Raw genomic sequence first — 22,511 nt, 5'->3', positions numbered from 1 at the left:
TTCTGATGCACTTAACCTCCTAAGTAAGTGACTAGATGAACAACATGAATCTGCATCCAATCTGGTGGATTTTTTGGGGCTTCTTATCTATCATATGTACTCCAAGGACAAATTTGATATCATTTGTAAGTTGAATCCTTTGTGTTTAGGGGAAGGTGGTATTAGATTGAGATCCTAACAGCCATTCAAAATTATATTGGTTATCTCATGAAAACCAATTAACATCTAGCATTCGGATCAAATATTTGTCTGTACGGCCTGATTTATAATTTGTCACTACAGGTAGTTGGAATGGACCCTACTTGAGAATTATATACTACAGGACAGACGGTGGAGATAACCCAGATAAGAAAGTCTTATTTCTTTAGATAGCATCTTGAGAAACTTTTATTGAAAACAGCAGGATCAAACTGGTTTAGGTTACTCTAGTTAAGGGAAAACAAAGATTTGATCTGGTGGTTGACTCAGGTTTCCTTGTGTTGTGCTAAACTGAGGCAACTGTGAAAAAGGCAAATTTTATGCTTGGAATCATTAGGGAAGGAATTGAAAATGAAACTTAATATCATCATGCAGTTATATAGATTGATGGCGCAACCTCACTTGCAATACCGTGTATAGTTCTGGTCACCTCACCTGAAAAAGAATATTGTAGAGATGGAAAAGGTTCAGAAAAGGTCGACCAAAATGTTCAGGCAGATGAAGCAACTCCCCTCTGAGGAAAGGTTACAGCATTTGCGGCTTTTTAGTTTAGTGAAAAGGTGAGTGAGAGGTCACAGAATATAAGTGTTTCAAATTATGATGGTGTGGAGAAAGAAAAGTTTTTCTCCCTCTCTCATAATACTAGAATTTGGGGGCATCCAATGAAGCTGAATTTTGGAAGATTCAGGACTGACTTCACACAGCACACAGTCCAACTTTGGAATTTGCTCGCACAATATGTGGTGGTTTCTGAATACCAGCTGCTGGAAACTGCCAGAGGGGTGAGTGCTGTTGCACCCAGGTCCACAGAGTGCTGAACCAATAGCACTGGCCCAATCCAACAGGCTCTTCTTATGTCCTTCTGAAAGCCAGACCAAGTCTTTATTTCCTGGAACCAGGCAGAATTTGAAACAAAAAGTCGAAGCCACATTGGAATTGTCTGCCTTCCGAGTAGAAGCCATGATGGCAGCCTATATCTGTCACGGCCTTTTCCTTACAGTTTAGACTAAGAATGCTTTGCCTCAGCTCTATGTTGGCTGTCAGGCAAAGATTTCTGATAAACTGTTGCTAAGCCAACGCTGGCAACTACCTCCATCAGCTGCTGAAGCAACTGAATGGGATCAGATTGTTCTGCAATTATGCATTAGGTACTATCATATCTGATTGATGAACTGGGTGGGAATTACCAATGAAGAGTTTGTAAATATACTAATCTGAATTATACTGCAAAGAAAAACACAGAATGGCTTTCAAATAAATCTTTAACAACTAAATGTATAGCATGTCATTACTGAAATGTCATTACTGAGCAGAAACAGAAATTTTGAAAGTTTACTATGGATATTACATATAAGAATGGAACATGACCTATTCAGGGTAGTGTTGTCAATGTAGTATGGCAGGTTATCGGCTTGCAAACAATCCTAACCCTGTGACCTGCTCAGGCTGGTTAGGATTGTGCAGAACTGCTCCTCCAGCAGCCAAAAAAAGCTCAGCATTCAAGACAGAGAGGGGGAAAGTTCCCACTATCCTCACAAAAGCACCACTGGCATAGATCTACCACTGATAGTGTTTCCATTGGCATTCTAGAGGCATAAGAGCATAGGATAGAGAAACTCACTCAAAGAACTACTAGATCCAAGCATCTTCATTTGATGGGGAGGCTCACAGCTCCTACCACCACCACCCATGCTAACCTAAAGCTGGTTTAACCAATACCCCTCTTCATTGGGAAGGATAGATTGAGTCAAGGACAACTGCATTGGGAGGTGAAGGGTGTTAGTTAGCAAGGTTCAGAGAAAACTGGTGATTGACATCACCCAGATAAAAGTGAGAAGACTCAGCGGGTCACCTAAGTTTGTGGAAATACGTATATATGAACCAGGGCTTGGGAGGGGGGCTTGTTAAGCTGCTCTGCTGAGGAAGACCCTCAGTCAGCAGTGCTGGGTGAAGCAAAGATGAAGCTGGAGTCTCCGCCTAGAGAAGGCAGCTGGGCAGCACTGAGTCCCCACCAATGGCGAACTCACTTGCTCCACAGGAGGAGACCATGCTGGTGGTTTTCCTACTAACACCTTAGTGGGTGTGAAACAGTAGGTTTTCCTCACTCTCTTTCCTACCCCAACTCCTTTAGTGAGATCACCAGAGTGAACAGAGACCTGGTGGAGTCCCACTTATGTAGGTGCAGGTTGAGCTTGGCAAGAACTTCTCTTTCCCCCAGGCCACTTTGGCTCCTTTGTTCTCCTATCTCAGTGACTCACATACACACCTGCCCAAGTTTTCCCCTCCCTCCCTGACCACATTGTGTGTGCATGCAGGGAGAATGTTCTATTAGAGCTGGCTGCGCTCATGCACATTGTTAGCAAGAGTGTGATGACATTCTTACATTTTTACTATATACTGTAGTAAGATACAAACACACACATATAGTGCAGAGGGGACCTCAGTGGGCAAAAAACGCCCCAAAACAGCCTGCTAAGGATTACGCTTGTTCAGTGGGCATGAAATATTGAAGGAGACAGAAAAGGGGAAATGACATGGAGTATCCTGGAAGAAGGTATGGCTTGGCTAGCTTGAACACTGAGCAGGTGCACTCCACATTGTAACATTTTGTTGAAGGTCCCATTTGTTGTTGCTATTAGTAACAGAAGAGCACAAGGGTTGTCCAAATGCTGGGTAAATATGGGCTGTGTAGGTGGCTGAAATGAGACATAGTGATCTCAGTTTCATTATGCAATGTTTACCAGCTAAAACATAACACAGGCATTGCCATTTCAAAGCAGATTATTAGGGACAGTAGAACATAGAACTGATCATATTAGCTCATTGCATTCATATAGTTTATTTTTTCTGAGCCTAATGTATTGGTGTTTAAACGCAAGTTTCAGTAACCTGTGCTCCATATGGGGAAAACAGCAAAGAGAGCAAAGCGAAATTAAATGAACTTCCAAGATCACAGGATAATCTAGAGATAGGATTGGAAACTAAATGAAGCCACGACTGGAGTCATTATTATCAATTCCTTATTCTAAACTACCTTGAATGTTTTTACATACAGGAGGGTTGCATTGTGTACAAATAAACACATTATTTTATCCCAGCTTTCTGTTAAAAAAGCATTCTTTTAGGTGGTCATCTGAAGTTGCAATACCAAATGAGTAAGCCCCATTAAAGTCAATTGGGTTTAATTCTGAGTAGGTATAGATAGAGTGCACTGTAAATCTTTCTGATAGAGATCAAAGGGACTAACAAATGCTAAACACTAAATAGATTGTGCTCAAAGTTTTAGACAGTAGTTTATTGTGGACTTAGTGTTGCTTATACATGCATTTATTTATTTTTGTGTCGCATCCATATGCTGTAGTCCCCATCACAATGCATTCCATATACCCCTACACCATTTGTTTACATGGGATTTCTTACTTACTTGATTTTCTGATAAAGGGTAAATCTGGATTAAATGACAAAATAATACTGTATGTGTGGCTGCTGTGAAAAGCTTGCATGCTTGAGTGGTACTGAGTCCAAAATAAACTGCCATGTGGAAGTAGAGATGACAGAATTCTGATGAAAAAAGAAATAGGAGCAAGAATTGCCAATATTCACTTATTTGTCCCAGATCCAGAGGCAAAATCAATCTAGCAAATATGATTGATATTCACTTTTTCTGTTACTTTTAGTCCACAAATGTTATGTAGTTGATTACTTCCCTCCCTCACATTTGCATTGAAATGAATGGGGTGCAGTAACAAAATGAAAATATAATTAGATAATTTAATAATTTACTACCCAATGATTACATATGTATGTAAATTATGCAGATTAGGTACACTTGATGCATCAGGCAGCAAGATGAATAACATTATTTTTGGCAGAAGATAGACTTGAGCAGAATGGAAACAGTGCTGCATGTAAAAAAAAATGCAGGGCAGAAAGGATGCCTTGTTATATCCTTATGTAGAAGAAATCAAGCATCAAACATTTTAATGGAATCTGTGTAGCATATTTGCCTGCAGTACTATTTTTCTAGAAAAAGAGGTGTCGGAACTCACCATGAATGTCTCCCTCGTTCTCTTAGAATGGTAAGGGCGCCCAACTGAAAGGTGCTGCAATTGAGATCCTGTGAGTACCAGCTGAAAAAAAACCCCTCTTTACCTGGCATTTTAAAAGTAGATATGAGAAACAAAGGAAGGTGGCAATTAGGATCTATTGCATCCTTATTTTCATATCAGCTCAATTTTTCTGTTTATTGATTTTATATGTACTTGCCTGTTGAAGGTGTCTGGCCCAGTACCTTCTATGCAAACATCATTTTAGCCATGGGAGCATGGCCAATTAAAAAAGAAAAAGCCCTCTAGTTTGTTCTGCACATCCCCCCTCAGCAGGGTCCAACATATGCAAGGAGGACAGAGGCAGAGGGCATACCACACAATTAATTGGGGCTCTGATAGAATTGGGGCAGTCCCTCTTCATGCAGTCCCCTCAACCTGCAGGAAATCAGCAGCCAGAATCTGTCTGGCTAAAGGCTTTATAGAGCATAGTCATGCACACATTTCACTGTTAGCCTACACAGGTAGTATTAGCCCCTGTGCTTATGCGATGCTAGATTTCACTCCCTGATAGGAAGGAGCTCCTCGCCTCTTCCCCCATGGTTCATGTGTGTGCATGTCACTGTTGCAGCTTGTAATGTTTTTCTCCTAAGGACATGGTGCCAGAATGATCAGGCCCATCCAATGTAATATCTTGGACTGAAATTTGAAGGTAATGACTTTCAGTCACAATTCATAAGAGGTTGATCTGAAATGATGGTCTCGAGGTGAAAAGGTTCTCCTCTGTAATGCCCCTTATCAATCATTCGAGCTCCCCTGCCACCTTCTCTTTTTGTTAATAAAGGGAAAATGCTTGTAGTCAATAGAAAGGTGGGATTCCCCAAGGAGAGGAGAATCAGCTAATAGTGAGCAAGAAACATTTTCAAAAATGAAAAGTTAGCCTCCAAACCGGAATTTGGAAAATGAAAAGAAACTATTTTTTAACGCATCTAGAACTGAAAGGCTTTTATATGCCTGAATTTTTATTGAAGTCTGGCTTGATGTGATTACAAGGGGCTGTTGTTTCATGAGTGATTTTTAATCCTTTTGGCAGAGTCAGACAGGGTATAAATTTGTGAGCCAATTGGTATGCAGATCATCCAACTGCCTGGGTATTGATTTGAAAGATTCAGAATGAATGTGCCCTGTTTTATAAGGAAAACATTTGAAGAAGGAAAGAGAATGCTCTGCGTTCTGAGAAGCTTTGCTAAAACATTGTCAAACTGAAGCAGCAGCGTCATTGTGAGAACCCTAATGCTACTCTGAAAGCAGAGATCTCCCAATACTACACTAGTCACATGGTTTAATTTTATTATTTCTATCCACTCTTTCTTACACTTAAGGCATCTAACTAACATATTTCCAGCAACACCGAAACTATTTTCCCCGCCAAAAAAGTAGAGAATAAAACATAGCACAAGCTTTGAGGTGTATGTGAAAGGTGCAATAAATTCCTAAAACAACAACTTAAAAGCAATTAGCAGCAACACTATATATGGTGGTGCCCTTTTGGAAACTCCTTCTAAAATGATGAGTCTTGCTACTGGGGTGTAATTGTCTGAAAATCTGAATGACAAGCTTATCTAGATGGATCTTTTCTGATTCCCATTATGCTTTTCAATCTGAACTAAAAGTGAGCTGTAGTCCCCTGGTTCCACTACAAATATGAACAATTTTCACATATTATAAGCATTATTATACAAAGTATTCTACATATACCATTTATATGTGAATGTACTTCAGATTTCCTAAAGTAACCAGAATGTAAACAAATACAACACATAAAACTGTATAAAAAGATGTTGTAATTTTTTCTTGATTTTCTTGATTTATCTTTTGTAAACCACGCTGAGGGGGGTTGTTTGTTTGTTTGTTTGTTTTACAATCAAGTGGCATGTAAATTTTATGAAATAAATAAATACACCCATTCACAGATTTAGCACCTCAGTGAGAAACAGGTCTATAAACAGAAACCCATGAGAGACTAAGGATGCTTCACCCATCCTATAAATCTTCACCCATATAAATCTCCATCCTCTTTCTGTACCAATACTACTTTTGTGCAGGGAGTTTTCCCTGACCATAGATATTTATGTCACTCACTGAAATATGGAGAAAACTGAACCAGGGGTGGGAATTTAAACCATTTAAATATTATATTTTGCGAAAACTCCTGGGGGCTCAAAAAACACCTGAATCTTTCATCTTCAGATTGTCAGTTGTGGAACTTGTTTGGAATATTTAACGATGACAAAGAAACCTTATGGCAGCTGATTAGCCTCTAGTAAAGCTTCCATCAAGTTCCCAAATTCTGTTGCTGCCTCTCATGAATTCTGGCTGCCATAATTGGGAACAACTTACCAAATCAATTGATGTAGCCTCTGTAACCACATTAACACTCCAGTTATCACCAGAGCTAACAAGTCACCTTTAGCAATACAATTTGCACTAAACTCTTTAAGCTTTCTCCCTTCATTTTTTCTTTGGGTAAATGTCACTCAGCACTTTCAACAGACATTATCCCTCAGATCACCGAAACTGCCAGTGACAGTCGCTTTCTCTCTCTCTCTCTCTTTCTCTTTCTCTGTGTTTCTCTCTGTTGTCTGTGCAAATTATATTACACAAAAAGCATGGAAGGAAAGCGCGGAAAGATAGATGGGTAGGCAGACAAAGGGCTACAGAGGGCAGCGGTCATTCATGAGAGAGAAATGAAAAGCAATGTTCTCTGAATATATTTTTTCAAGTTTGTTTTCAAATGATAATCATATGTTTAAAGGTAGTTATCAGGTACAAAACATGAAAGCCTCTGTTGCTTACAAAATAAGGGGGGGACAGAACTTGCCTATATAAAGCATCACAATGGTTATGTATTATTATTGCAATTAGTAGACAAAATTATAGTGCGGGGAATGTAAAGCCATATATTTCTGTTTGCTTTTGTTAATGTTGCCATATTAAAAAAAAAATGGCAAGGACAACTGCATTACAATTTGAGATTTTGCCATCTCTGAAGCTCCATATCAAGAAAAGATTCAGCGGCTAACTTCTCCCAGTGTTAAAAACAGAAAGGCTTTGCCAAGCTAATAATAATGAAGTTGGCAAATTAGTACATTTTGCTTCTATTTTTAAACAACCATTGAATCTGAGCCCTAAGTTATGGGTATTTATTTAAGAAGGCATTGTTTTCCATTCTGCACTGTATTCCTTGAGTGAACAGTGTTTCCATTCCACTGCAGTTCGTGTTCCACAAAAGAAACTATGCAAATAAAACAATAAGAATGAAATCTGTTTTAATGATGAGAAAAAAATTGTGTCCCACACGGCAGATGATATTCCACTTTCCGCCATTATTCTAGTCAACACAGAGAAGGAAGAATCCCCTTTATCCTAGTAACAGAAGATTTTGATTGAATGCTATGGAACTGTGATACCCTAACAGTGGAAAAGCTTTCTCAAGGGAAGACATCTGCATCCTGCATTAAAGTGAGTCACAGCTGCACATTTATTATGTGCAGAAACAATGCTTTGGGGACTTTTTAATTTATTTAATCCATTCCTATGTTACTCTTCTGTTTCAAAGGTCCCAGAACAGCTCACAATAGTTATAAAACACGGGATAAAGAAAACCAATATTTCACACACACACCCAGAGTGAATACTCTCAACACATATATTTGGTGTAAAGTTCATAACAGTGGGCAAAAAAAGGCTATGCAACACCACCTCAGCTCAAACCCAATCACCTTAGGTGAGGCTCTCATTGCCAACTCACCATGAACATGTGCTGGGGGAAAGGGTTGTTTTCCTCCTCAGTTACTGTTGTCCAGAGTTCAGCAGAGCAATTCCTTCAGGTCAAAAGAACATCAGACCAAGCAACCCATTGGGGTGGACAACAATGTGAGATGGTTGGTCAGACACCCTTCACCCAAGGGGCCTCAGGATGCTTATCTTATATCCAAGTTAGTTCACTGCCTGTCCTAAATGTCTATATCAGTAAGATGCAAGAAGCTAAATCACCCACACACAGTCCAAATCAGAACAAAGCAGTCACAGAGAGATGGAGACAGAAAACAGGAGAATCAAAAAGAGTACCATAGATAAAGATCTGTGTTGAGGGAGATGGGCATACCCATGCCAGTTAAGGCATCACTGAGGGCTGGAAAAGGTGGTTTCACCACTAAGGTCGACTTTAGGGAGAGGAAAGAGGAACCCACAAGTATTTTTTATCTACTGCTAATTTCTGATTTAATGACACCTCTACCAGGATTGCATTAGCAGCACAAGCAATAATGTTATCATAATCCATCAATTCTGGTACAGCTTTATGATAGGCTGAACACAGACACTTAATTGGTCTAATAAATGTCACCCTTTAAACATGAATCACTTGTTATATAGTGATCCGGGTCAATGGCATCTCAATGATGAGACATAAAACCAAATTCTAAACCACTTATGCGTATTGGAGATTCCATGATTCCTGTCACAAGAAAGAGCCATGTGCACAACCACAAATACTAAAACACTAAAAATGTTGGGGAATTTTCAATATTAGTGGTACACAAAGAAATAGAAAGAAATGACTAGGGCAAACTTTCCACTTCCGCCTTCAACAACAAGAAATGCAATGTCGTTTGCATTTGTTTCTACCACTGGAACGTCGCAGATTTCAAGAAGCCATGTTCATTGGCTTCACTTATTCATGCACTAAAGGTAAAAGGACCCCTGACCATTAGGTCCAGTCGTGACCAACTCTGGGGTTGCGGCGCTCATCTCGCTTTATTGGCCGAGGGAGCCGGCGTACAGCTTCCGGGTCATGTGGCCAGCATGACTAAGCCACTTCTGGCGAACCAGAGCAGCGCACGGAAATGCCGTTTACCTTCCCACCGGAGTGGTACCTATTTATCTACTTGCACTTTGACGTGCTTTCGAACTGCTAGGTTGGCAGGAGCAGGGACCGAGCAACTGGAGCTCACCCCATCACGGGGATTCGAACCGCCGACCTTCTGATCAGCAAGTCCTAGGCTCTGTGGTTTAACCCACAGCGCCACCCGCGTCCCTTTATTCATGCACTACTGCAGTTCTTATCATTCCCAGCAACTGCTGTAGTGGTGCTTTGTTTAAACTACACTCGCACACCTTGTGGCCCACCAAGCTGAATGTGACCCATCAGCCATGACATGGTGCACAAGGATCTCAGTGAAGCCACCTGTGTTCCAAATCACATCTGTTCTGTGCAAATGTCCACACACACATTCACTAAATGTGCAGAGGGGAGCAGGATGGTGCCACTGGTATTGGCATGCCCACTGGTTGGGGAATCTCCCATGCATTTAGCATTAGTGTGAAAGGGGTCTGTCAGTGTAGAGCTCCCCCAGGCAATCTTGGAGCATAAGGATTCCTGAGTGCATAGAAAAGATGTACATGCACATGTTCCTTTTACACCAATCCTGATTCTCTGGATATGAACTGTTGGCCAAATAGGCATGATTCTGATCTCCTGCCAGGTGTTGGGTGGGTGAATGTCTGCATACTCTATGCACAGTTCTAGATTCGCAGTCTCTTTTCAGACCTTCCACTGAATGTACGTAGAAAAGAATAAAATTTACCCCCATGATCAGTTTGACTTCACCCCTGGAGGTACACTCCATTGTGTTTCAAGACAGACAGATGCCAACAACATCATACACCCATGCCAATGGAAAGAATGGGGGTGGGGCAACAGGATGAGACCTCTGTTCAGAATAATAACATAAAGCAAGGGAAAAGCCAGGAAGTGGAAGAGAGCTAACTTCAGAGAACTGTTGCATAAAGCGGTGGAGCATTTCTAGCTTGCTGAACTTTCTGAAATGCATTCTCCCCAAATTTAACATGTTCCACCATGCCTTTTGTACATATGATGCACCAGCTCATCAAACAGACAAATATACAATCACTCTCAGTGAAGTCTCGGCTTGTATTCCTGATTGTTCCTATTTAACTAAAAGAAAATGGCTATCGACCTGCATTAGCTTGATTGCAATTGTCAGGTCCTGCATTCGCTTTGAAATATTAGGAAACGGCTCGGGAAAATCAATTGTATTTAAAAGATCCTGTGAAAAGTTTTACAGCTACACATTAGGAAACTGTGTTAAGCAAATAAGAACTAATTGTTCTCAGTTTCCACAGTAATTGTCCAGTCTGCCTCACCTTTCCTACACACACTCATTCAATGTGAATAGAAAATTTAAACAAAAGTTGCTCGAGGCAAGGGGACAATGAGCGTTGGCATCTGAGACATGAATGTGTCTTACAGCACATCCTGCTATATCTCTCGGTGCTATTGAAAAGTACAAATCAAGACAGCCTTGAGCACCTCAAACTTCCATATGTCATAATAGAATTTCTCCCAGAAGTATGTATGCCCTTACACCAGGAGTGGAGAACCTTCAGATGTTGCTGGACTACAACTCCCAGAATCCCTGACCATTTGCCATGCTGGCTGGGACTAATGGGAGATGGGGTTGAACAGCATCTGGAGCTGCCCCTGCCACAGTGGCACAGCATGGGTTGCCGGTGCACAGGGCCACGTGGAGAGGGGTGGGAGGGAAACTAACGGAGAACACATGTTCGTTCAGCTGCATGACAGCATCCATGTCACCTAGGAGATTGCAGCCACAGAGATAAGAAAATAAGTCATTTGTTGTCTATACCACTACATCTCTCATAGAAAGGCTTTTGCCTTTTTCTGTCTCTCTTCTCAATCTGTACATCTGTCAATTTGTTTTATACTATTTTTATATTCTGCCTTCTAACAGAGGTCCTCTGGACAGCTTACAAGAAGAAGAAAGAGCAAGGTAAAAAAAAAATCACAATTTCAATTAAAGTAGGAAAATGCAATGCTTAACACACAACTTCAGGGTCAAAACAAGAGCAGAATTTCACAACTCAGCAGCATTAGAAACACAATATAAAAGGGGGAAATCCATGGAGCTAAAACAGTACTGTACTAAATGACCACATAAATTGAAATCTACCATTTAGAAGATTTGTAAACCCACTATTTTTAAAAAAGAAAAGAAAAAGAAAACCAACCATTTATTTTTGGTTCATTTTTTCACTGATGTGCAGTTGCGCTAATAGAAGTAAAATTAAAAATAAATAAGAAAATAGTGTGATTGCTCTGACTGCAAAGAGGAAAGATTAATTAGGGATTAATTTGTCAGGAAAGAAGAAGAAATGGCTAATTAAAGTTCCATTTCATTGAAGCAGGGAAATACAGAACTCACTTTAAAACACACCAAATGCAGAGACCTTTGCTGATTGAAGGTTGCAATCATGAGTACACTTTTTAGAACTTGATGTGACTTCTACAGAAAGACTTTCCCTCCTGGTAAATGTTGTGTGGAATCAGAGCTTTAATTTCTGCCTCCCGCTGATTACAAAACAGCAATGCCTCAACAAGGCCAAAGGGCCTTAGTGTGGAAAGGATCCAAGTTGTATTAGAAATGAGAGCCTTATGGGAGCTAGGATTTAAATGATCTCTTGATGTAGCTCAAATGGAAGGTGCTTTGACAGAGCTATAGAGAGAGAGGGTTTGCATAGTACTTAATGCCAACTACCACTGTCAAATGTATCACTCCAGGGGGAAAGAAGCTATAGTGGTTCCATTACTGTAAATAAGTGTGAATTTAGCAAGGCTTATAGCTGGCATAATTAAAGGATTTCTGATTTACCTGTGTTCCAGGGATGAACATATTCTGAGAAAGCTGCCTTTATTTCCTTGAGACACTTCCTAATATTTAACAGCTGTTACAAGTGGCATGTGAAAGCGTGTTCTCCCTAACAGAGAGCACGTGTTGCGGTTGGGGAACAGGCCGCCCAGCCATGACTAGGCAAATTAATCTGCAACCCTGGCCTTTAGGGTTAATCGGGTTGCTGGGGAAATATGATTGTTACCAATTTGGAGGAGGAGTCAGAAGTTATAAATAGAAGGGCCAGACGTAGGTACGTCCTCTTGGCCGTTTTGCATCGGATCACCCGCCCTCCCTCCCTTTAATAGGGGGGTTTTTTATTTAAGCTGATCGCTTGACCTTGCTATGCCTGTCATGGTGTCGTTCGCCTTGGTGCGGGGGCACGGTAGGAATTTTGCCATCTGGCTGATTGGCTGGTGCCATTTGGTTTTTGCCTACTGCGTAGCAAATCGTCACAACTTGTAAGGTTGGCGGTTAGGCATTGGTTAATTGGTGCTTGGAGGGGTAAGTGCCTACCCCTCCAAATGATGCGGAAAGGGAATTCCGTTAAAGGAATCCAGGGGCTTGCCATTCTTTCGTCCTGTCCGTGGAGCCGGGCTTGGGCCGTGCAAGCCCCACCGGAACATGAGGGTGAGAAGTGTTGGATTGATTCCCAGCCTCATTTCTCACCCAATACTTGTTTCCCACGCTGGCTTCCGGTGGAGTCCGGAAGTGCCAGCTCTGTCCTGTGGGGGCAAGGACAGATAGTCACCAATGCCTAAGCAACCACTCACATTTTTTGTATTTGAATAAAGTTGTGGCCAAAATTATGCCAAAAACCTTAAACAAAATTGATGTGTGAAGTGTGTAATTATTTGGGGGGTGGCACTGTGGAACTCAACACGCAACAGACTTTTCCTTTGTTTAGTGATGAGTTAAACAACTCCATTAGCACATCGAAATTATCCATTCAAAATACAAGAAGAGTTTTCAAATTTCTAGTGAAATTTCTAATGACCAAGTTCAAAAAGACCAAGGAATATGAGTTCTGAATTCTGATATCCCAGTATTAGTTGAACTTTTCATTCAAGAGCATGTTTAGGTCTGATCAACAGCATGAATCACAGCTAGGCTTGTTTTATATACATAGGACTATTGTTATTTATTTCATTTTATAAAATTAAATGGATTTAAATGGATTAGTATGGCTCAGTACCAAGCAATTGTGATTAAGTATATTAATAGTGACATACACCGATATTCCCATTCTGTCCTGCAGATTAGCATTAAATCATAAAATATGGAAGCTGGTCTATGTTTGCAATGCTAAAAATACTGAAAGCACTTGCTGATCGATGGCTATTAGTGAATGGCAACATTTATGTGGGAACAATGGAAACAAGGACTTGCTGAAGATGACCATGCTGGCCGGGGTGATTAAAGCTAGAGGCTAGCAACATCTAAAGAGCCACAGGTTCTTCAACTTATCCCGGTCTAACAACAAAACTATCTCCATCATCATCAAAAGTAACAGTAAGTAATAGTAGCAAGGGGGTCTAATGTGCTTTTAGCTTTATGATGTCATATATCATTAAGTTTTTATTCTGGAATTTTGTACACTACATTGACAAGGCATTTGTGTCCTGAAAAGCAGTACGGAACTATTTTATTCCATAGAAGACGACACCCCTAGTCAGTGCCAGTAGAAATGGGCAGGTCTGTAGTGTTTCTGAATGTGCTAGTTTCATTCTTCACTGTCATGACTAAGGTAGTTCTATTTCCCATGGATTTGTCTATTAACTTTTAAAGCCATCAATGCTAGCAGTGATTGCCACCGTGTTTCTCATGTTCACCAGTGTATCCTGCCACTAGTCATAAGAGACAAATGAAGGTAGTTTAAAACAGCATTACGCTGTTCTTTCCAATTGAGCAAAATATGCCATGGATAATTAGCAAATCTTTATCTTATATTATACCTCTATGTATATCTCAATCTGGAAAAGGCCCTGTATCTGCTAAAGCGTATTAGTATTACACAACAGTACAAACTTATGATCACTGGTTCCTTGAATTTACCAGGAGGCACCGTGTCAAATAAATAATTTAGAGTGGCTGAGGCACCACAAGAAAACAAAGCAATCAATCATCTTAGCTACATTATTGATCACCAATAACAAGATACTTGCTAAGACAAATGGTCCTGTTATTATGCCACTGAGTTTTTAGCCTATCCTGACTAAATAAATCATATTGAAGTGTTTGTTGTTTTAAGATGTGCAAACATATCTATAACAACCCCTCCCTTTTCTTTTGCCTCTGACTCTATGTATAGGATTTATATTATACAGTACACATGCTATTTGTCAGTCTTCAGTCTCTTACCAGGCATGATCATCTTTCTGTCTTATCCATCATTCATCTGTTGGTTCAGAATGTCATCTGTGTATATCTTTTTTACCTACAAGGTACATATATTCATTTGATCACATATCCAGGGCAAAGTGAAATGCATGTCTCTAGGAATCAAATTCCATGGGTTATCAAGACAGAAGTAGTTCTGCCAAGTCGCCCTAAGATAGCACGACACGTTCATGCTTTTAAAAAATTATATTCACAGTTTATTACTATTTTAATGCTTTTAGAGATAGTATGTTATGGTTTCTTTCTATTACACACACACACAAACACAGAGAGAGAATGCAAGAAAAGCCAGATCTCCAATAAAAACTACCCATGTTCATATTAATCCAGAGGACTAGAACTCAAATTGTTGGAGAGCTATAGGACTGACCCTTTTTCCCCACTGTTATTCCTAAGCTTAGGAATGGTTTGCTAAAGGAGGTGCACAAATGTGTGTTGTTTTACTACTGGGATATTAGTAGCATTCCTCAGCATCCCCCAATGTGGAGCCCGCCAGGTTGTTGACTCCAGCAGTCATCAACCCCAGCCAGCAGGTCCAATGGTCAAGGATGAAGGGAGCTGTAGTCCAACAACTTTTGAAGGGCACCATGTTGAGGAAGGCTGGGGTAGAGAATCAGCACAAATAAAACTAACTTTGCATTGACTGCATGTGGAAGTAACACAGATGAGAAAGTGACTGATCCATCCATCCCTACTTCCCCCTCCTCCAATAACAAATTGACCCTGGGCTCTGACAAATAGATAAAGATATAGATATATATAGACCCACTCTAGCCTTCTTATTGTGATTTTCTATCAGTGTTACCTTCTCTTGGATATTATGGTGAAGAGCAATATGAAATGCATCAAAGATCAACAGTGGCAACTTCATTTTCCCCCTCCCCTGCACTGATCCTGCCCCCAATTCACCCCAAAGCCTTCAGAATAAAAGCATGCACACATGTGCTAGATAGTCAGAGAAATATATAATATTTGAGACAAAATGGCTTAAAACTGACTAGAAATATATGTGTTGCACTTTTGTGGTTGCAATCCAAATTTAAAATATATATATTTTTAAACAAAATGACAGTGCACTCAGAGGATTGTGGTCTGTTATGGCTTTGATTGAGGTTGTAAGGATTAAACAGATATAAATGAGTATATCTGCTTAAAGTTTCCACATACATCAATCGTTAGTTTGTAGATTTTATAGGCTATTCCCCAACCCTGGACAATAATAAGAGATCTGACTAAGCAATGTTTCATACAAAGAGTCAGTCTAGAGAGGTAAGAAGGGAAATCTGTTTTCCAAATGCAGCAAATGTCCTATTAACCAAGAAGAGTGCCTGCTTGGTAGTCATTCATTGTCCTTATTTTTCACCTTTTGGAGATGCCTTGTCCAAATTTAGAGTGTGGTTCCAGTGTTGTCATTCTTCAGGGTTCACCTTCCTTCTCCAGTTTCTCTAGATGCTAAATCTATGAGTGGGAGGATGAATCCACTTTGCCTCTAGAACACATGTAACCAAACAAATGTGCATGGACACGAAGAAACAATACTGTGCCCAGCTTGCCATTCCATTCAGTGCAGTTGCTGAGTTGTTTCCTGCCTGTTTTGTGTATTTTTCTAGTTTATCTGTAATGTAACCAAAAAAATCGAAAACAAAAACCCATCACCAACTACAGTGGAAGACCAGCAATTGCAGAGTAAATAAATATAGTATGCAGAATGTCAAGTATACCCTGGTGTGGGGAGGGAGGACCTTTTTATAAGAATTGTACTCCTTAACACCCTCAGGATCCTCACAACCTGAAGTTGTCTCTTCTTATTAGACACCAGACAGTGGGGCCTTCACAAGATGGGTGAGGTGGTGCGTGTGGGTCACTGTTGCTTTCCCAACAAAGCAAGGCATTGGTGCTTACTGAGACACAGAGGGGAGGTGTGGAGGTAGTGGAGCCAATTGGAGTCTCTCACCACCACATGCCGAGCCAGCCCAAGCTCCCCACATCTTGCACCTCCCCTTTCGGTAAGCAACCTGCTGTGTTGGGAAGCCAGGAGAGCAATGGTGCCCCACCCCCACCATCTTACTAGGCTTAGGTACGCTGTTCATGACAAGATCTGTAAACTAGTCCATATTCTGTAAAGCAGCCATTTCTACTAACTGCCTTTAGGGTTTTCTATCACATACTGTTTTCCTCCTCCCTGCACTTTCCCATTTCTCTCTCCAAGGTCAGTACTGGCCTTACTAACCTTGTTCCTTAACCCTTCCCTTCCCTTCTCCACATAATCCAACTCTTTCTCTCCTCGATTCTCTGCTTCACTTTCCTTGCTTTGTAGCTGTCTGTGGTCTTTAAATCCTTGAAATATCTGGCCATTTATCCCCTCCCTGGTGCTATAGCTATATCATCTATATCCATACCTATAGCTATATCCATACCTATCTCAGGGACCTCTTCCTGATGTTCCAGCATCCTGCCTTTTCTGCAGTTGCTGAGAGCATCTGGGTAATGCTCCACAGCGACTGTCATTTCCTCATGTTATCTCTGGCTCACTTTTGTCTTTGAGTTAGCAGGGAGAGCAGCAGCATTAAAGGTCACAGCAACTCCTGCATCCTCCTGACATGTGCCTTTTTACTCCTTTGTCTAGTACTGGACAGCAGGGGTTTTCTGGCAGGTGTATGGCTCCTATGTGTGGCTTGATTGTTTTTTGAAGGGATACCTTTAAGAACTACGTAGCTGTTTCCTTTCCCTTCCTCTGCATGTCTATATCTTTTTCTACAAAGTTTCACCACAGCTTTCCACAGGGCCTCTTTCAGCTGACATTGCCCCACTAAGGCTGCAACCTCTGATAAAGCACCATTGAAATCAATGAGTTATTTATAAGTGCATTTATTGTACATCCATGTGCCGGGATTTTCTTTTGCATTTATGGTGCCTGATTGTGGCTACAGTGACACAACACAGAACAAATCTGAATATCAGTTGAGGAAATTGCCCTGCATTGTCCTTTGGCACATCAACCTTGAGGGGTGATCAGACACTCCTTTCAAGTTGCATCAAGAAAATATCAACACAGAATTGTGTCTTAGCTTACTACACTGGAAGGCAGAGTATTCAGAGCATTACACTTCCAGCATTGCTCTGAAACATGACAATGTAATCAACAGAAAGGGAGACCTCTCTGACTATTTTCTGTGCTTGAGGTTGTCCTAGGGGCCATGTGCTTCATCACTGTCATATTTATATTTGCTAATACCTTTGTAACGTGATGAATTGATTGTCTCAGCAATCACCGCCTTATTCTTCAGTCAGAGCTTCAGTCAGAGTTGTCAGATGGAATGATTTAGGTTTTGTAGCAGCTGAAAGACATCTCCCCACCCCAGCCCCCCAAAAACACCACTGCCGTGCACTTTCTTCCAGGGGATAGCAGACCTTGTCATAAGTCATTAATTTCTTTAGCATTTTTTTTTATTTGTAAATAACTGCTTCTCACTCATCCCTTTTCTTGGCACAAACATAAACTAACATTTACAGGTCACATGTATCTTGGAGGGCAATCTGCCCAGGACACACAATGACAATCTTAAACATACACACACAAAAATTAAACCAGCTTATCTAGAGCCTGTCCCCGGAGAGATGAACAATGATGGTATCACGTGGAAAGAGTTTATTTCTTTTTAACCTCAAAAGCATTGAGTGACCCTTCCTTTGAAATAGTTTACAGACAGGTAGCTGTCTTAGTTCTTTTTTCCCTTGGTAATAGGTTGTTTCTCACCCTCCTCTACAAGGTTAAAAAGATCAGTACATTCTCTATGAAAAGAGTCAGGTTTTCTATTCAGATAAAGGGGGCCGTGTATTTATTTATTTATTTAGTCATTCATCCACCTTTCAGTGAATTATGAGGGTGGTTTAAGAACATAGAAAGAGGCCTGCTGGACCAGACAAAAGGAGTATCACCTCCAGCATTCTGGTCTCACAGTGGCCAACCAGTTGTCAATGGGAAACCCACAAGCAGGACACGAGTGCAATAATACTTTCCCTATTTGTGACATACTGCCTTTGACAATGGAGGTAGAACATAGCCATCATGGCCGGTGGGTGTCGCGTCTCCCCCTACATCCTAACTCAGACACTTAGATCTGTGGATGGTGCCACGTGCCTTAGCTATGATTCAAGCTGTCGCTGAGTTCCTGAATTGTTAAAGACATACTTTTGTGTTACTGGCACTATAATGTGACCTTGATAACTACCACCGCTCGTCCTAACGTATAAGAGTGCCCTTCATATTTACAAACAGAATCCCCCCCCCATGTTCTTTGCTTCAAGCAGAGAACACTCATGCTCTCATATGCCAGAATTAGACCACTAATGATCCTTGGCATTCTAAACAAATTAGCTATTGATCAGGTGCCACTACATATGGCGTTGGACTATCTGACAAGCTCCCGAAAAAGAGGAGAAATAACAAATTGGTTTTGCTGCTGAGAGATGATTTACAGAGCATCGTACTGATTATGGTTACACAACTGGAATTTAGCCGAAGAGGAAGTCTAAGAGTGTGCCATAAGGTAAAAAAAGAAAGAAGGGGGGAAAGTAAATCAGCCAATTTAAAAGGAGAGAAAGAAGTGTAAAAGATATCACTGCTCTCATTTAAGTAGCATGAGAAAAGGGATACACTTACAAATAAATCTAGACGGATGAACTAATGGGAATCTGCTACCCCAATATAGATAAGGATATCTACATGCAGAAGCAGACTTTGATGTGATTGCGGATGTGCATCTCTTCAGCCATGATGCTGCTCCAGGCTTCATTTAACTGTCTGGATGCATCTATTGATGCCTATGAGGAAGTGTACCACAACCTGGAGCCCTAATGCTTACATGAAGAGAAGTTGTCTTTTCCTAGAAGTGGATTGGAGCCTATATATGCCATAACCAATTTTGCTTGAGTCACATGACCATTTCATAATCATTTCTCTAAGTGATGTAGAATAAAATTTTAGAAGTTATAATAAAGAAAATATAGTTAAAATTAAGGAGCATGCTGAGGAGGGCTGCACTGAGGAGGAATGGTGGTAGCCTCCATCTCTCCCTGCTCCTGATCAGGATCCTGAATCTTCCCAGGAGCAGGAGGACGGTATAGATTTGGAACAGTGGTTTGCAGAGAGACACAGTTCAGAAGGCAGAAGCTGGGAAATACTGGATGGGAAACAACTAGGAGAAGAAGCACTGAGAAGGAAAGAGTTAACAGATTCACTGTCTCTGGAAAACACTCAGCCTAAGGTCAAGAAGAGCTGATAAGGTGGCAGCACAGAAAGCACAATGGCTATGAGCTCAGGTTACAAGATGCAGTAGTGATGTGGGTGACTAGGGAGAAAGTGGATGGAACACTTAAATGGGAGCACCGTCATTCCTAGGAGGTGGGTTCTTTGTTCTCTCACTGTGATCATTAAAGTTTCTAACTGGTAAGAAAACTCCTTTTCCTTTGTTGTGCTTATCAACTGCCAAGGGGAGGAGGAAGCCAAGCCGATTCCCTGAAGCCTGACACTGCTGAAAAGTCTTCAGGATGGAGTTCCATAAAATTGGGTCTGCAATACTGAACATACAGCTCCTGCTGCATTTGAGTTGTGTATCTGAGCCATGGGGGATCATTAACAGTACTGGTATATTTAAAAATCCCAGGCATCTCCAGGTTGGGCTGGGAGAGAGTCCTTGTCTGAAGCCCTGGAGACTGCTGCCAGTCTATGTAGACAGTACTGAGCTCAATGGACAAATGATCAGACTCAGTATAAGGCAGCTTCCAGTGTTCCTGGAAAGTATACATATTCAAAAAATCCAAAATGAAGATAAAACACAGAAGAGTAGCTGGTGGCTAGTGACTCTCCGTTTCATTTCAAGCAAAGTGGTGATTATCCCCATGGATTCTTTCAAACTGTTATGATGCTGACTCCAGGTAAGAACAAAATAGAAGCTATGAAAAATAAGAAGTACCATACAGGTGGCAAATTAGCTTTGCCAGTCAACAATGTGGAGGAACAATACACAGCCCACAGAGTTCATCTTACTGCATGGATTCAAAAGAAAATGATGAGTGGACTGACTCGTGACTCATGGATGCAGTTGTTGAAAGCTAGAGAAAATTATGTTGAGCATTTGGCCTTGTTGAGGAGATGTGTCTCTGCATCGAGAGCACACGTATTTCTCCATAGGGTACAAGTCCCAATATTGGGTGCTAAAAAAAAAAAAAAAGATGTGTTGAATTAAAGAGCAAGGCATGTTTCCCAAGCATGTTCCCTCTAACATAGTCCAGGGGACCATTCACAAAATACATGAATGAGATATTATTTCCAGACAAGTCTTTCTCCATGAGTGTCATAAAATTATATATCTCCCTTCTCAAGTCAATTCTAGAAGGGTTCCTAATGAGACACTATTTTTAAGTTGCCAACCTGCTGGTCTTTTCTGTTCTGACCACTATGTTCTTCCTGGTCTAAGAAGTCAGTGAACTCAAATTTCCCCCACGTTCTGTAACAAATGACCTGCCTGTTTCTGCCAAATTGAAGTTCCGTTCCTAACCTGCTCTTATCCCACCCCTGAAACACCAGACTGTCCCACCTCCAGCTCTAACCAACCAGACTTTCTGCAGGCTCCATCCTTAACTCACCAGGTTGTTCTCTGTCTGCCTTACCGAGGTCCAAGTTGGTTGGGAATCCGAAGCTGCAGCCCCACCCACCAGCAACTTTAATTAACTGTTTCAAAGTGAGAGCTATATTCTATTCTGAAGACCATGATTATATAAGTTGCATTTCTAAAAGGCATATCCATGTAAACACCTTCTGAGGCTCGAAAACGTCCGATTCAGCCACAAGACCTCCCCCCCCCCAAAAAAAAGACATGCAGAGTATCCATGCAAATAACGAAATGAAAGTGCAATGGAAACAACAGCAGCTATTCAAAAGAAGCAAAATTATGCTTGCCAACAACAAGGGGGGGGGAGTCCAAACAAGGACTGTTGCAAAGATATTTGCATGCTCTTAAGAAATGTGCAACCTTTAACATAATGGAGGGCATATTTACAGTGCAGCTCAAATTGATTGCTCTGAGCTTGGTTACAAGACTAAAATATTTATAAATAGGTTTTAATTCTACTTCACCTCTATGAAGAAACACAAAGGAAATTCTAATTACCATTTCCCTAAACGTAGGAAAGGCAATCATGAGGAGAGATTGATATTCAGCTAACTCGGTTCGTGTTTATGTGTTTCTGCCAAATCATTTAAGCAAGGGCAAATTCTTGTTTTGAAAACAGCACTGGACTGAATTCAGATTAATATTGAATCAGATCAATTTGAATTCAGCAGTTTGGTTACAGAAAAGCGACCACATGTTATTTTGCATGTACTTAGGCCCAGCAGGAGTTTGAACCTTACAATTTGCTGGCTTGCTGCAGATCATCCATGTAAGGAATGGCTTGGGGTCATAGTAGATGGAAACGTCAACCCAGTGCATGACTGTTCTGAAAAAGGCGACTCCCATGTGAGGCATCATTAGGGAAAAGACTAAAAATAAAACTGCCTCTGAAGCTGAACTGTGCAGGATTGGATTCTCTCAATTAACAACTATTAAGCTTCTTGACTGTGTTTTAAAATAGGGGTTTAAAGGCTTAAAAAACCCCTTAGACCCACACTCAGTTTGCTTCATGGTGGGACAGGTTTGCCTCTGAAACTGTACAGGAGCCTAATCCAGGAGCCACAGATCAGAGCCATGGGGTGGGTCAGGTTGTGCATTCACAGCCCTACTGTTTAGTTGAAATATGTTTCCTTGCATTTTCCACCTATTCATGCCAATTCTACCCTCTGAGCCATCTTCTCAGCATGACAGCCCTTCAGATATTTGAAGACAGATACCATATACCTCGTGGGACGCAGCTGGCGCTGTGGGTAAAACCGCAGTGCCTAGGACTTGCCGATCGTATGGTCGGCGGTTCGAATCCCCGCAGCGGGGTGAGCTCCCATCGCTTGGTCCCAGCTCCTGCCCACCTAGCAGTTCGAAAGCACCCTTAAGTGCAAGTAGATAAATAGGTACCGCTTTATAGCAGGAAGGTAAACGGC

The sequence above is a fragment of the Podarcis bocagei genome (genome assembly GCF_964188305.1).
Source record: "Podarcis bocagei genome assembly, chromosome: 1".
Taxonomy (NCBI): Eukaryota; Metazoa; Chordata; class Lepidosauria; order Squamata; family Lacertidae; genus Podarcis; species Podarcis bocagei.
This window is presented reverse-complemented; position numbering follows the sequence as displayed.